The sequence below is a fragment of the Ictalurus punctatus genome, chromosome 2, assembly GCF_001660625.3.
Source record: "Ictalurus punctatus breed USDA103 chromosome 2, Coco_2.0, whole genome shotgun sequence".
Taxonomy (NCBI): domain Eukaryota; kingdom Metazoa; phylum Chordata; class Actinopteri; order Siluriformes; family Ictaluridae; genus Ictalurus; species Ictalurus punctatus.
This window is the reverse complement of record NC_030417.2, coordinates 30,998,855-31,014,646: the sequence shown is the minus strand read 5'-3', so window position 1 is coordinate 31,014,646 and position 15,792 is coordinate 30,998,855. Positions and strand designations below refer to the sequence as shown.

At 40.9% G+C, this 15,792-nt stretch overlaps 1 protein-coding gene across 5 annotated transcripts in view; it reads right to left on the bottom strand.

Annotated features, from left to right (window-relative positions):
* spop (speckle type BTB/POZ protein) overlaps nucleotides 1-4,064 on the bottom strand; it is a 123,292-nt gene extending 119,228 nt beyond the window's left edge. For 2 of the 5 annotated variants that reach the window (XM_017452449.3, XM_053675510.1), the window contains exon 1: nucleotides 3,958-4,064. The gene's annotated coding sequence lies outside the window, so the exon portion shown is untranslated. The remainder of the gene's footprint in view (nucleotides 1-3,957) is intronic. The other 3 variants (XM_017452441.3, XM_017452467.3, XM_053675517.1) reach the window with 2 other exon arrangements.
* Between the last annotated feature and the right edge of the window lie 11,728 nt (nucleotides 4,065-15,792).

Genomic DNA, 15,792 nt, shown 5'->3' with positions numbered 1-15,792 from the left:
TGTGACAGAAGAAACTAGGGCCTGCACAACTTTTTTCAACCTGTAACGCCGATCTTTCAGTTAAAGCAAAAAAAGGGGTTTCAGGTAAGCCTGTCACAGTACCACTTGTTGGACGCTATAGTGTCCCAGAAATAATTGCCATAAACGACATTGTATTTGATTGTGTATGTATTTTCTATGTGGGGGGGGGGTAAATACACCCAGAGGAAATTGTTGGTGTTTTTTTTAATACATATTTGGACAAGCAAACATTTGATCATCTTTGAAACAGTGCCTAATAATAAAGTTGATATACTTTAACAAAAAAATTGAGGTGATCTTCCTCTGTGGAAAAAATAAGTACTCCCTTGGCCTCAGAAGCTCGTATTGCCCCCTTTAGCAGAAATAACTTCTTGTAGACATTTTTCATAATCGTCCACGAGAATTGCTGGAATTGCTGACCACTCTTCCATGCAATATTATTTCAGTTGCAACATGTTTGAGGGTTTACTTGCATGTATTGCCCGTTTCAAATCAACCCACAACATTTCGATGGGATTCAAATCGGGGATCGTTATACTGTTGAAAGGTCCACTTTTGGTTCAACTTGGCCTCGCATTATATTCAAGCGCTCTTTGATATGATGCGGAGTTGGATCACTTGACCTTACAGAACCCTTTGGATCTTGGCATGATGTCACCACACCCTTTAAGAGCGAAGGGAACACCAGACACTAGATATGAGAGGGGTATAAATACGACAGGTTCCACCTGCACTGCTCCGGCAGGTTCTGATCACTGACAGCCAATCTTGAACACCTGATTTTAATTTTATGTATCTGAAGCTGTGATAAATGTAGGGGTGTACTTACTCTTCCATGTGACTGATCTGTTTTTTTGTTAATTTAAAATGTGATAATTACTACAAAATGTCAAGTCTGTGTGCCATTTGATAAGAGTGTATCACCTTTATTAATAGGCACTGTTTCAAAGAGGCTCAAATGCCTGCTTGTCGTTTACATTTTCGGCGTTTGGCAGGCGCCCTTATTCACAGCGACTTACTCTCATTTATACAACTGAGCAGTTGAGGGTTAAGCGCCTTGCTCAACGGTCCAGCAGTGACCGCTTAGTGGTGCTGGGATTTGAACTCACGACCTTCTGATCAGTAGTCCAACGTCGTCTTAACCGCTTCGATTTACAGCTATTCACTCACCGTTCAGCTTCAGGTCACGCAGCTTAAGCGGCTCGGTCCCCGACATTATTGACTACGACTGGATTACACGAAACGCTAGAACTGCTCTTTCTAGATGTTTCTTCTTCAAAAAGCATTGTGAGTGCATGGTTAATATCTTAGGTGACTTTTTTTTTTTCCAACAGCATGTTTTAAGTAAAATCAGTGCAAGTGTTTGCTACACATCTTAAATTCACATGCACTGTTGTTGCATTTGAATGTGCATTTTGAATATTCAAAGCTTGAATTATAATTGGACAGCCCTAGAGCAGACGAGAGGACAGAAGCAGTGCAAATGGCTAAAATTTTAGTGACGTTCACTCTTATGTAAACAAACCCTCATGTAAACACAACAGGCAATATCGCGGTTATATAAATCTATACATATAAAACATCTATGCTTACGTGCATATATCGTACAATAAGACGATAACGTAATTCTCACGGAAGGCCTACGAGCGCCTACTCACACGCGCCGCCACTCAAGAGTTCATGGTCTATTTCAGCAAAGGAAATTTCCCCAGCATAGTTGAATTGTAGAATAATTGTAATGAAATGTAGAATTGGTTTCATCTAGTCTGAAATAATTTCAGACTAACAAGGTAGATTCATCTGCTTTCTTTACATCCCGCCTCACTGTTTTTTCAACCATCCATCTAGTCGACATTCTCACAGTAGCTACTGGTGAATATATTAGAAGACTAGTCCGGCGGTTCTCACGCTTTTTGCAACTAGAGACCCCTTATACTGTAAAATAAATTCCACGGACCCCCTCGGTATGGATTTGTTTCATAAACATTACTTAACAGATTCAAATAGGACTTCTGGGAAACACAGCGCGTTCTATTCATGAACGTACGCCCGGTAGAACTATCAGGTCCGAGTTGAGTTTGGCGTTTGGACTCCGAGATATAATAACTCTAATGCGGGATAATGCGGGTTGTGATTTCCACCACCTGGCTATGCTTCACGGACACCACTTCGAGAACCACTGGACTAACCTGTGCAAAAATGATTTCTCATACCACACTACTGAAAGTTACATAGCTGTGCTGCTCAGAAGACGACTGACTTTGCTTGCACAAGTGATAAAGTGCACCTATTATGCTTTTCAAATATTACCGTTCAGGTAGCGTGTTATATATGTAGCTGTTTGTGAACGTAAAAACGTCTGCCAAGTTTCAAAAAAAATCAAAGTGTACGACAAAAAGGGGTATTGACTCCCAAAAGAAGGAACCGTTTCTGAACAGCTGAAACGCGTCGTTAGTAATTCCAGACTTACTTCCTGCACAAAACTACGTAGGTTTGTAACAAAAAAACCCCGCCTCTGGTCTTCATCGACTGCTCGTGAACAGACAGAGCTGAAACACGTTACGGTAGTGGACGTTTCCTTTCCGACACACGCTGACAAAGGTAGACCAATCACAACAGACTGGGACATCTGACCAATCAGAGCAGAGTATACTCTCTGAAAGGAGGAATTGAGAACGAATCCTTTAGAACAAATCACTTAACGAGTCGTTTGTAATCCTGCAATTTAAATTATGAGCACATTAAAGTATCTTTTTACCTTGGATGCATGTAAATTCATTGTATGAGACCTTTACAATAAAATTAGGCATGTTTCAAAACCATAATAGGTGCACTTTAATATTAACCCAGATAAATGAAACTGCACCAGCACCAAAGTAAAGTAAAGTATAAAGATAACCACCCTGATGGTTATATTACCTTAACATTCAAAGCAAACACACACAGACACAATCAGGTTGCTTAGGTAGGTTAAATTAAGGCATGAGGGGAGCATGGTACAAACAGGTGTGACAGGTAAGTGTGTGTGTTGGGATTTGAACAGTTACAGTTGTGAAGTAAAATATCCAGAGCGCATACAACACAAAAACTATCAACCTCCCTCATTACTTTAATCTCTGCCTGTCTGTTATCTCTCTTTCCCCACTTTATGGCTTGGTCCATTTAATATCTATTAGATGGACCTTCATTTCTGCAATGCAGCACTGATTTAACCCGCCGTCCCAAATCGCACTGTAGCTCCTTTTCTGGCAGCGAGCAGCCCTGCACTGCGCATACCAAAGAAAAAAAAACATCTCGTTATTTAGCAGGATATAAAGTCGGGTCTGTGCGCATGCGCGGTGCTGTAATTCCAGCTACACAGTAATACGGTGCTTTATTTGGCAATGGCACCTCACTGACGTCCAGGCCTCCAAACAAAAAATATATACATATAACTTGCTTGCTAATTCGTTCAACAACCGTTAGAGATGTATAACCAACACGTTAACTTGTTCTAACCCTGAGCTTAGACTAATTTATTGTGGTTTTTAAACCCCAGCAATATGGAATGCACGCGAGGTGCATACATGCTAAAGCTTCAGTCAAAACACAAACAAAAAATGCTAGCAAGTTCCACTCACTTAGCATCAGCTAGCCGGCTACTCAGATGCGGACAGTCTTCAATACGAGGCAAGAGTTACTGTCTGTGGGTTCGCATGCAAATGATAGCAAAGTTAATAGTTTAATAAAACAACTCGCTGCTCACTCGTTATATAAGAAACACAATACAGTTGGCAGAGCTGGCTAACATGCAGCTACAGAGTTATCCAGCTCATAAACACAAAGTCTCTCCTTACACACATCTGTCCTCCGCTCATACCCAGGACTAGAAACACAACCTATACCAAACCGTCAAGCGCGTCGTCTTTAACGTCATCTTTTCCTTTTCAAACTTACCTTTTTTAAATCTTTTCTTCGACCGTATCGGATTTTTTTTTCTGTTGAGCTGCTTCACGTCCGGGTTAAAGCGCGTGACGACACTCGGGCGGGCGCGCGCGCACACACACACACACTGAGGCGCACGGGCACTCAATTCCAGGGTTTAAAGGTGTAATAGTAGATTTTTTAAAAACATTACTTGTACCTACAAATAATCTGGAAGATGAGTACAATTTGATTTATAAACATTTAACATAATAATAATAATAATAATAATAATAATAATAATAATAATAATAATAATAAAATAAAAAACAACATCAATGGATTAAGCCGTGGGTTTAGCAAAAGGTTAGGTTTGGAAAACTGCCTTCCGGTCCTTAAATGCATGTTTGTGTTTGGATGTTCCTCCTGTCACTTGCAGCTTGTAATTCCCTATCTACAACTGAGGGAAAAACACCAAAAATGTCACCTCAACTTGAAATTTCAATTCAGCTTGGGGGTAGTCTTCTAAACTGCTTGTGATGGGAAGTTCGGATCTTTTTACTGACTCGGATCTTTGAATCTCATTTAGCACAATGAACGAATCTTTTTTCAAGTCATTTTGTTCATTCTCTCTCTCTCTCTCTCTGTGAGTCATAGTAAAGGTTCGTTCAAAATCATATTCATGAACGACACTAATGATCACTATCAGCTACCGGTTCCTTCCCTGTTTACGGCATGATATCAAATCAACATGGCCATGCACACTGTGAACAGTGTAAAGTGCCCGTTCTTTACTTTTAAATTAGTTTATAGTGGTATTGGGTTTAGATTAGTTAATATACATATACACAGACACAGTGCCTGGTTAAATCTCTAACACTGACCATACTCACATAATCACTGTTTTGAGAAAGTAATCATCAATATTAGAGTCATCAATAAGGTTAGCTGGCTCGCTCATTGAGTCTGCAGTCTAGGTTTTCCACCATGGGTGATTCTTCAGGACAGAGGACATTGTGCTTTCCTGTTTCTCACGAACATGACAAGTTGAATTTTTGGTCTTATTTCCTTCAAGAGAGAGAAAAAGAGAGGCTGATGCAGAAAATTTTGTTAGCAAATGATCATTTGTTTCATGGACATTGCACAACACTAAATGTAACTATAAATGGTTAAAAAGTGATATGTTGCTTTTATACAACAGTTTTATAAACAAAACATTAATGTGGAGTAGCGGACATTTCAGACACAATATGGCCAAATATTTTTGTTTACTTTTGCTCCTTCAATGAAAATAGTTCGAAAGATGGCAAGCTGGAAAGAGCATTACATGTTGCCATGCCAACAGACAGACTGACCGACAGCCTGTAGTAAGTGTACTAACTAATAAGTGGTTTCAGTATAACAAACTACAGCTAGAATTGAAGCAAAATGATACGAACAGTGAAATGTACCACTCCTGTTATCTTAAATGTCAACACTCTTGGAATTCCACTTGTCCAATCAAATTAGTGGACCTAAACTGTTGTATAATATTAAAACTCATCCTGTATGTCATATATCAAGGAGGTAACTCTGGACTTCATTTCCCAGCAGCCACTGCACCATTCTACATCATTGTCACATGACCACCTGCAACATTGTTTATGTACAGTATTCTGCCTAGTTGTCTTAGTTTCTTTGTTTATTAAATGTTTGAAGATCTGTGCTTGCTACCGTATCCATCTTTGTAACATGACACTGTACAGTAGCTGGTCAGACCAAGCTGTATTTTTCAGACGATCTGTCTTCCCAAGCCACATCTGACAACCAAAAAACCATGTGATGAATGCTGATGTAAGCACTTTATAATGGCCATTTTGAAGCAGAACCCATAGGAATGAACAACACAGGAAGTTAGTGGTCCTGTAAGATGTGAATATTAACACATCGATTTAAGTCTGAGTGATCAGACTGAAAATTGCTTACAAGTGTAACTGTATGTCATTCAAATCATATCAGAATACACTCAAAATACAAGCTGCATGATAAGGCAAGGTGTAAACATGGTCCTTGTATCTGACCTATTACCATGTATTTCCCTAGAAATATGCATATGCAGTTTAGCATTTTGACACTATTCATGTCTGCTAAGGCTACACAAGGCTAAACAAGTCGCTTACATCAGGAAAAGTGTCTTTTCCTCAGGCAGTACACAGTTGGACTCTGAAACGTACTTAAGCCAGTACTGTATACAGCTGGTTCACTGCTCTATCTGCTGTCTTCATCTCATTAAGCTGTAATTTCTAGTTATTACTGTAACATCACACTTCCATATTTCTTGGGTCATTACCTTTAATTTATATAGTGTCTGTAATGTCTACCTGTCTTTGTATTTATGGTATAGATGAATTTCACACACACACACACACACACACACACACACACCTATATATATTAGATGTGTCACACACCAGTTCAGGCATGTCAGACACCAGTTCAGGCACATCATACGCCAGATCAGCTATATCATACGCTCGCTCAGGAGCGTCATACGCAACCATGATACCATACTAAACAGTGCACCAGTGATGTCTAGACTGTTTCTCTCTTTTGACACACTAGTACATAGAATTCACAGTTTTGACCTTGCATATAATAATTAAATAATAACTATAAGCACTTTGATTGTGCCCTGCGATGGACTGGCACCCTGTCCAGGGTGTACCCCGCCTTGTGCCCGATGCTCCCTGGGATTGGCTCCAGGTTCCCCGTGACCCTGAAGAAGGAGTAAGTGGTAGAAGATGGATGGATGGATGGAAGCACTTTGATAGTATTTGAATCCTGTCACTGTCACACTGTTTTTGGCTATTTTATTATTTATTTATTTTTTAATTAATTAGCTATTTGACATGAACCACAATATGAGAGCATGGCTCTGAAAGCTTGGAGTGGGTCTACATTGTGCAAAAATTTCCTATGCCACTCAAAAGGCCAAACCTCCACAAGGCTCTACATTTCACTGAACATTTGCATCTGAGATAAAAAAAATAAATAAATAAAAAAAATATCCAAAACTTCTGAGGAAGCTGTGAGTTGTGAAATGTGTTCACTGGGGGAAAAACAGACTTTCGTTTTAATTAAGCTTACTAAATGATTGCATGAGAGTGTATCCATTTTGTTTTGACGTGATTTTTTATTTTTATTTCATCTCAGTAATCTCAGCAGTTGAATAAATATTGAATCTGTCTCTTACCCTGTGTGTGACTTTGCAAGTGAGGGTGCAGGTGTGTGTGTGTGTGTGTGTGTGTGTAGGGTGTGTGTTCTTCTTCCAGACCTGCATCTGCAGAGAGACATGAATCAGAGCTGAAGGAAATTCATAGGGAAAAAAAAACACTCAGCAGGGGCAAAAAAAAAAAACTTGAAAGAGAGGAAAAGGGGAATAAGATCAAAAACAACAGGGAAGGGCGTGTGAATATATGCACAAACTGAATATTGCTGTGTGTTAAGCGTAATGCTGTCAGTCAATTCTATACAAAGCTTGTTAAAGAATTCACTTCCTGTTACAATGCAGGGCAGAGATGCTGAACTTGGTGCCCTTTCTCTGAAGGGTTTGTTTCATACAGTGCCAGTACACTGTCTCTTTCTGCCGCTCTGATGCCGTTCTAGACCGTAACTCTCCGTGACATCTTTGAAGTCGTAGAGGTGTTTTCTGAGGCATCATTTTCATGCTTCAGTGCAGGACAAAGCCATTCGTTTTCTCATAACAACAGGGTGAATATTTCAGAGAATGCTGCCGTTCAAAGTCAAGAGCAAAAGTGTCAGCACTGGCAGTGACATAAAAGGGGGGGAAAAAATCATTCAGTTAGATAAGAGCTGTACATACTGCCTTGAGGCAAATCTGAATTTTGGTGAAATGGAAGACTGTTCAGAGGACCTCAAAGGAAATAAGTATTAAGGCTTTATTGTGTTTTTATTCTCAGTCATTTAAACACTGTAATGGTTGTGGTGCAGTAGGCCACGCAAACTCACAGAGTGCTAAAGAACGGAGTGTGTAAAAGTTCTCTGTTGCATCAGTACAGAGTTCCAAACTGCCTCCGGAAGCAACATCCCCATAAGAACTTTGCATCAGGAGCTTCATGAAATGGGTTTCCTTGGCCAAGCAGCTGCACACAAGCCTAATGTATGTATGTATTCTTTCATGAGGCAATAATACATAATACACACACATTCACAAACTCATTCACACCTAGGGGCAATTTAGCACAGCCAACCCACCTATGTGCATATTTTTTGTACGGTCGGAAGAAGCTAGGAAAACCTGGAGAAAACGCATATGAACACTTTGGGAGAATGTGAAATGGTGTACAGACAGGAATCCATTGCACCATCAACACCCTGCGCATCATCATGCCTTATCCATCCATCCATCTATTTTCTGTACTGCTTATACTACACAGGGTCACGGGGGAGCCTGGAGCCTATCCCAGGGAACTCGGGGAATAAAGCGGGGAACATCCTGGACGGGGTACCAACCCATCGCAAGGCGCAATTGTGCACACATTCATTATTTGGAAATGCCAATCAGCCTACAATGCATGTGTTTGGACTGGGGGAGGAAACTGGAGTGCCCGGAGGAAACCCCCCGAAGCACGGGGAGAACATGGAAACTCTGCCCACATGGGGTGGAGAGGCAGGTATTGAACCCCCAACCATGGAGGTGCAATGCAAATGTGCTAACCACTAAGTCACCATGCCCCCACCATGCATCATCATCATCATTATTATTATTATTATTATTATTATTAATCACAGCTGGTCCAGTTGATGTGACTATGAATGAACCTTCATCTGGCCATTTAACTCTTTAAACTCGACGGATGCGCCCCCACGTCCAAGTCACATGACATCATTTCCTCTGAATAACTCCGGTAAGACAAAAACACACTGAAAACTACACGAAAGTACGGAAGACAAGCTTTCTTATGATACCTAGTTACCTCACAGGTAAGCTTTCATTTCACTCCGATCCACTCATCCTGATCAAACCGATGCCTGGAACCAGCTTCATGGTGGGCCATGCTGCTCTCAGATTCTCTTGATTGAAAAGACTGGGACCTGCCCTGTCCTCTCGCCGGGCTGACGCCAGTTCGTTGGTATGGTGTTGGCACGGGGTTTACTTCTATGCTGGCAGCCTGGCAGCTCAATCCAAATTAGACACAAATAAGCATGTGGTGGACGGGAAGACTGAGCTGTACAGGGACCGTGAGAGAGAAAAATAGAACTTTAATTAAAGCGGCAATACCTTCCTCCCACACACACACACACACACACACACACAAGCGCACGCAGTCATTTTTCCTCATTGTTTCAGTGTGTCTGCATGAAAGGTTTTTAATATACTTCTCTGTTTGCCTGCCCACTTCAGTCCATACGACCCAACTTGAGAAAGGAATCTGGTTACCTGCACATTAAAGAGGGAGACTGTAACGGGAACACACACCAGGGACACGACTAAATGAATGCCAAGAGAGATATGAACAAAATGAAGAAAAGAGAGGCAGTGAGGAATATAAAATGAACCTTCTTGCGAAGTAGGTGTTGTGCAGGTTTTGGGTTTTTCTTTTAATCATGTCTATTTATACCAAAATTCAGGAAGCAGTCCAACCGTATTTCTTATGCAGTTTGATTATTTGTCATGTGCATTTTGATGACTAGATTGCCAGACGATGTGTAATTACCAGTCAGATAGAAAAAGAAATAGAGCGTGATAAGGGAATATTGAATTTGCACTTCAATTAGAGTGTTTATAGAGTGTGGATTACACACTGGACTCTTGGGCCACACTCCTTTCTCAATTATAACACCACAGCAGAAGAGGAAGGAAGATATGAAGAAAGACAACTAGAATGAATGTAATGGGGACAGAAAAAAAAAAAGAATAATAATAATAAATAAAGTTTGATAGAGGAAGTGTGTTGGCGGGATATACACTATCTCTGTTGCAAAATGTCAGGAGATTTTATTCACTGTCTGCATTTATGGGTGAAGTGTGAAAGTGTGAAAATGACACTCAGAGGCCTGACTCATGGTCGGTTTGATAATGTGAGCATGTTCCACAGCACGAAACAGCGAGCTTGACATTTGGTATGAAGGACTGCTACGGTGCGGAGGTCGGCTTTGCATTTCTTTGACGCAGCCGAGAAAACGAGGAGCCGATCTGTCTTAAATAATCCGAACGACCGAATCTGAAGAAGTAGCCACTATATATATGACTCTATGATGACTCGGCCTCCACAATGCCGAGGCCATTGCCATAGATCATAAAACATGGAAAGGCATCACGGAGGCAACCCCGCCCTGCCGCTTGCTATGAGACGAAGAAGAAGAAGATCACTGAAAAGCAGCCATGTCCAATGTCCAATGGTAAGACCTAAAAAAATCAGTCTGGTAGACCAGCAACACATCAACTCTTCCTCTTAAATGTATACTTTCATCAGCAATTTTCTGATAAGTACAAATAAAAAGCCTGTGAAAGTTATGATTGCATAAGTATTCACTTCTGCTGCTGTGAAATCCATAAACTGGGTCTTTTGGAAAGAGACATGGTTACAGCTTCACATTTCTAGGTTGATAATGAAGACTTACAGTTCATTAGCACATTTTGTGAGTAGCAGAGTTTATGGCCTTTAGATTATTGCTCTATCTTTCTCCCTAGTGGAATAAATTTTTATATTACAATTCAATTATGAGCCACAAGACTACACAGATTCTATTTTAAATTAAATCAGGCTCATCTGGATCCGGTCATATCCCTGCATTAAAGTTTGAACTCGAATTAATAGTTCAACAGAGTAAAACAGAGTATTTTCATCGTACAAGACCACTTCTGATATGCAAATGATTCAAAGAAACAATAACAGAACCTGTGTGCCACACTAGCTATAGGAAATGCTAGGTAATGCGAAAAAAAAAAAATCTTGGTGGTTATGGAAGGGGTTTATTGTTTGTTTTTTTTGTTGGCTACTGTTATATGAATCACAGAGTATAGGACGAGGTAAATTGTGACTCAAATACTGAAATGAACCAGCTCATGCACTAGCAGTAACTAGCCAGCTGTCTGTTTGGGATGGCAGGAGAATATTCTAGAGGTGACGTGCTGGCGCAATGGGTAGCATTACCGTGTCACACTGCCAGGGTCCCTGTTTAATCCTGGGGTTCTCTGGTTTCCTCCGACCTCCCAAAAACATGCCAGCAGATGGATTGGCTATGATAAATTGCACTTAGGTGTGAAAGTGTGTGTTCATGGGGCACTGCGATGGACTCACCCATCTGTCCAGTGTGTATTTCTGGGATAGGTTTCGGATCCCCCATGACCCTGATCAGGATAAAGCAGTTACTGAAAATCAGTGAGTCAGGAAGACATTGGCGTGTTTCCTACGCGATTTTAGACGTTTCTTTGGGAAACAGTAACTTTGAACACTTTATGCATAATTTGAATGGTTATTCTTATTTAATTTTTAATGCAAGCCACTTTTTAAAGCAAAAGGCAGGCAAGGAAAATGGCAAGCTGATCATGCATCATAAATGCATTTGGTTATATACACATTCAAGGGGAGAATGTGAAACAATAGTAAACAACAGAAGTGTAGGGTTGCTTAGAGCTGTTGTGTGTGAAAAGCTTATTCATAAAGACCCTGAGAAAATAGGAAGCTTTTCATGTGAATATGAGCATGTCCTTGAGAACTTTCACTCACATGAATGCAGCTGAGACAAGTTAGCCCTGCTTCATTTGACCCCCATTTCCTTCTAGAGATGGTCCTTACTTATGAAACTGTTCTATTGTATTGATAATGGATCAAATTGTTGTTCTAATTCCTTTTATTCCGGACCCCCAGGGTGGTTTCCTTTGGAACTAGAGGAGCATACATGTTTGCTTTTATTTTTGGTGACTACCATCGGCGAAGTCGTGCGCTTTTGATTGTGACCAATGCAGGTAGCCTATAAAAGGTGATGTTTTTCCTTTCATGTCAGTCATGTCAAGTTTAAAACTTTTCTAAAACGTTGGGGAGCATGGTGGCTTAGTGGTTCGCATGTTTTCCTCGCACATCTAGGGTTGGGGGTTCAACTCCCACCTCCGCCCTGTGTGTCCGGAGCTTGCGTGTTCTCCCTGTGCTTTGGGTTCTCCAGTTTCTATCCCGAGTCCAAAGACATGCGTTGTAGGCTGATTGGCATTTCCAAATTGTCCGTGTGTGTGATTGTGCCCTGTGATGGGTTGGCACACCATCCAGGCTGTTCTCCACCTTGTACCTGTATACTAATTCTGAAAGTCTACAAAGCGATGGTCAAGTCTATGGTATTTCCCCACAGTTCCTGTATGTGTCTAACATAATAATATTGACATGAATTGGGCTGAAAGACTGATTTATAAAGTAAGCTCAAATATTCAGTTGGTTACTTATAAATCCTTGTTAGCATGGAGCAGTCCACCAATATTCACTGGGGTCTTTGTGTTAAAATTCTGTTGTTGGTTTTTTTCCTCTGTTTGCGAAGGTCATCTTGTTAGCAATGTTGGCACCTCTGGGAGTGCTGGTAGCTCATCATTACTGCAGTCTGAAGATCAGAGTGTAAAGCAGGAGCACAGCACAGGAGTGTCACTGAATACATTGATGAATGGTAGAAAGGCTGGCAAGACTACAACTGGATCGTCCACTCAACACAGCTGGAGCAAACAGGAACTTTAGTTCCATAGTTACTTACCGTACATAATTACATTCATAACCGTCTCCATAACCCATTTTCCTGTTATGGGCGTGGGATCTCAGAAAGGGAAAAGAAACAAACACTACCAAGAACATTTTTTTTTTTAAATTATGTAACCACATTCTCAGTGTATATAGCCCAGTGGATTATGGGTGTCTTTAGTGAGTATCCTTTTACAGCAGGATTTGCCTGTGAGCGTGCGATAAATACCAGATCGCCTTTCGTCAGCTTAGCCACTCTGCTCTAAAAGGAGTACTACTCAAGGACATGCTTTTTAAAGGAGTAAACCACGGAAAAGAATCAGGACAATCAGACGCGACAAGACGGGATAGGGGAAATTAATTTCATTGCTTGGCATTGCTTTAAAAGACAATATGCGAGATAATGTGAATAATTAATTGAAACAGGCCCTTCTTATGAGGGTGCTGGCGGCTTAATTACTGAGTGTGTTGTTTGCACAAGTGCCGCTGAGATTAGGGTATTTCAAAGAGAACTCTTGAACAGCAGCTACGAAGAGAGAGAGAGCGAGAGAGAGCGAGAGGGGGGGGCGAGACAGCAAGAAGAAAGGAAGTGGAGACATTTCTGGATCTGAGTGACATTGCTTCATCAGTAAAGCACTCTGAATATTCCCAATTGATTAATACTTTGTGGCTGATCGTCAGTGGTGAAGTTTACTGGCCCTGGCCCGAGCTGTTTACAAGTCTGGAAATGGAAACTGTGGGTCTTCTTGTGTTTTAAAGGAAACTGGAACAGAAAACAGGGCAGTTTGTGATCTAATGCTTGTGTGGGGTTCTCTTGGTCTGTATGCTCGTGCATGATCGTAACGTAAAAGGTTTCTTATGCTACTGTTAGAGGAGGATGTTGAGAGAAAATCTGCATTATAATTAGTTAGGGACTAGCGGCTCCTTATCAGATCTAATAGAGAGACGATACACAGGCACCGATAAAGACGTGCACATACACACACACACACACACCTACTGGTATAGCACTGGTGTAATGCTAATATAGTTAAGCAGAAGCCAAAATTGCTATTTTCTGTGGGAATATACACTATTTATTTCATCCCACTTAAATAACCTACCTTAACCACTGCTGGATAAAAACACCCAACTTTACCTTTTTGTCAATAACAACAACGAATCAGACACTTTGTGCATCATTACATACTGTGAGTACGTCATATAATTAACTGAAGGGAATTCTCTTCTATCATGTACTCTCTTATATTATGAACTGCTATTAAGACACCTTGGATACGGGGAATACTGGGTTAGAGTTTCTGTTTAGGTGTCTCTGTGCTATCAAATACCTATGAAGAATGTATTCATTTAAATACCTCTTTGAATAAGCTGATCAACTGACATCCTTTATTATAGCTGACACATGTGTTTTCTATATCTTGAAAAGACTTATTTTCGTAGTGTGCTGTGTGTTTTGTGTAAATCTCTCTAGCACCTGCACAAGTAGAAACCCACCTACTACGCAATGCTGTCATCTATGTGTATAAATACTCCTGTTCTAGACGAAATAAACCGGAAGTCTCTGTGAACAGCATGTGTGTCAGGCGCCTGAATACTCTGTGGTAAACCACACTTTCTAGCTCATAGCAGCACAGGACTAAGAGTTAAGAGAAATAAAAAGGCTGAAAAGGCTGACGGAGGACTGAAGGACATAATCTGAGATTCCTTATCTCTAACATTAACATAATTAACAAAATTTTTTTTTTTTTTTTTTAAACTGATTAAATACCACACTTGAGAAATATGTGAAATTTGCCTATTTAAATGTTACATTCTAGAGGCTCATATAACCCTCAAAAGCACACAATAAGACAAAAACATAGACCTACTTCCGTCAGGCAGAAATTGTTATTTCTAAAAAATCCGCTAAAATATTGACATCAAATCTTTGTATCTAAGTATGTATCATTCGCTCCTCCTTTCCATCCTCTTCACCTCCATCCTCTGTCCTCTGCCTGATTTTGTGCAGTGCTACAGGCTGAAGCTCCATCCCAACAGCCCTGACGAAATCATTGTCTGTGTGTGTGTGTGTGTGTGTGTCGCTCTCTCTCACACATACAAGCATAATCACTCCAGCTCGGGTTGCTCGGGCCTCTGTCTCCACTGAGAGCAGCCGCCTCCCTGCTGCAGGCTAAATCTGATTGCAGAGTAAACAGAAAGAGATACCGAGAAAAGGAGAAAGCAAGGGAATGGTAGAAACAAAGCGTATCATCTAGGATAAAGCAGCACGAGTGGCTTCACTGTGTTTCCGTGTGCAGTTGAAGCTTTCTGACGTGGGGAGACGGAGGCAGGTGGGTTAAGAGAAGGCCTTTGAAGAGAGTAGATCCACAACGTAGACAATATTAGGGGCATGGGAACTTTAATAGCTATTTAATGAGTCTTCACACAAGCAAATGGACTGACCCACACTATTACCTACTGTATACACACACACACACACAGAGATCCACCGCCAGCTAAGTTCCTTCCTCTCCAATTAGGTCTAACAGTTGGAAGACTGGCCTAGATTTTCCAGATGAATTTATTGCTCAGTCTTTCTTTCCGTTCTCTCATTTCCTTTTCTTTTCTTTTTTTTTTGTGAGCAGTCTCTGTGCACAGTCCCTTACTAATGAACTCATTTAAGCTGAAAAATGTTCAGCTACTGCACGTGGAGAGCAAAATAGTCCTTATAGGAACAATTACCCTTGCAGAATTCCAGATAATATTTCGATTTGCCTAACAAATCCTTCCCAGACTACACGGGTAGCCGCGTGGAGAAGTTAACCACCACGGCGCTTTTTCCGGCTATCAGCATGCACAGAGCAGCGCACAACCATTTTATTGAGAAATCTTCTTTCTACACCCAAGCCAATAACTTCAGTACTCAGTGGATGAGTGTCCTATTTGCTATTTCAGAGTTTCCTGCTCACATCCGCTGTCGAAAGAGCCAATTATCAATATTTTAATTAGCCAGCAGAACATGAAAAGCGAGGGTGAAATATTTGAAGTGAAAGGAGTTTGGATGCAGGCGGACGGTTGCCAAAGATTTTGCTGATGGAATTCTAATGACTTTATGTTTGAGAGGAGAAGAGAGGGGGTCTGCTCAAGGAGGAGTGAGGATTCGTAC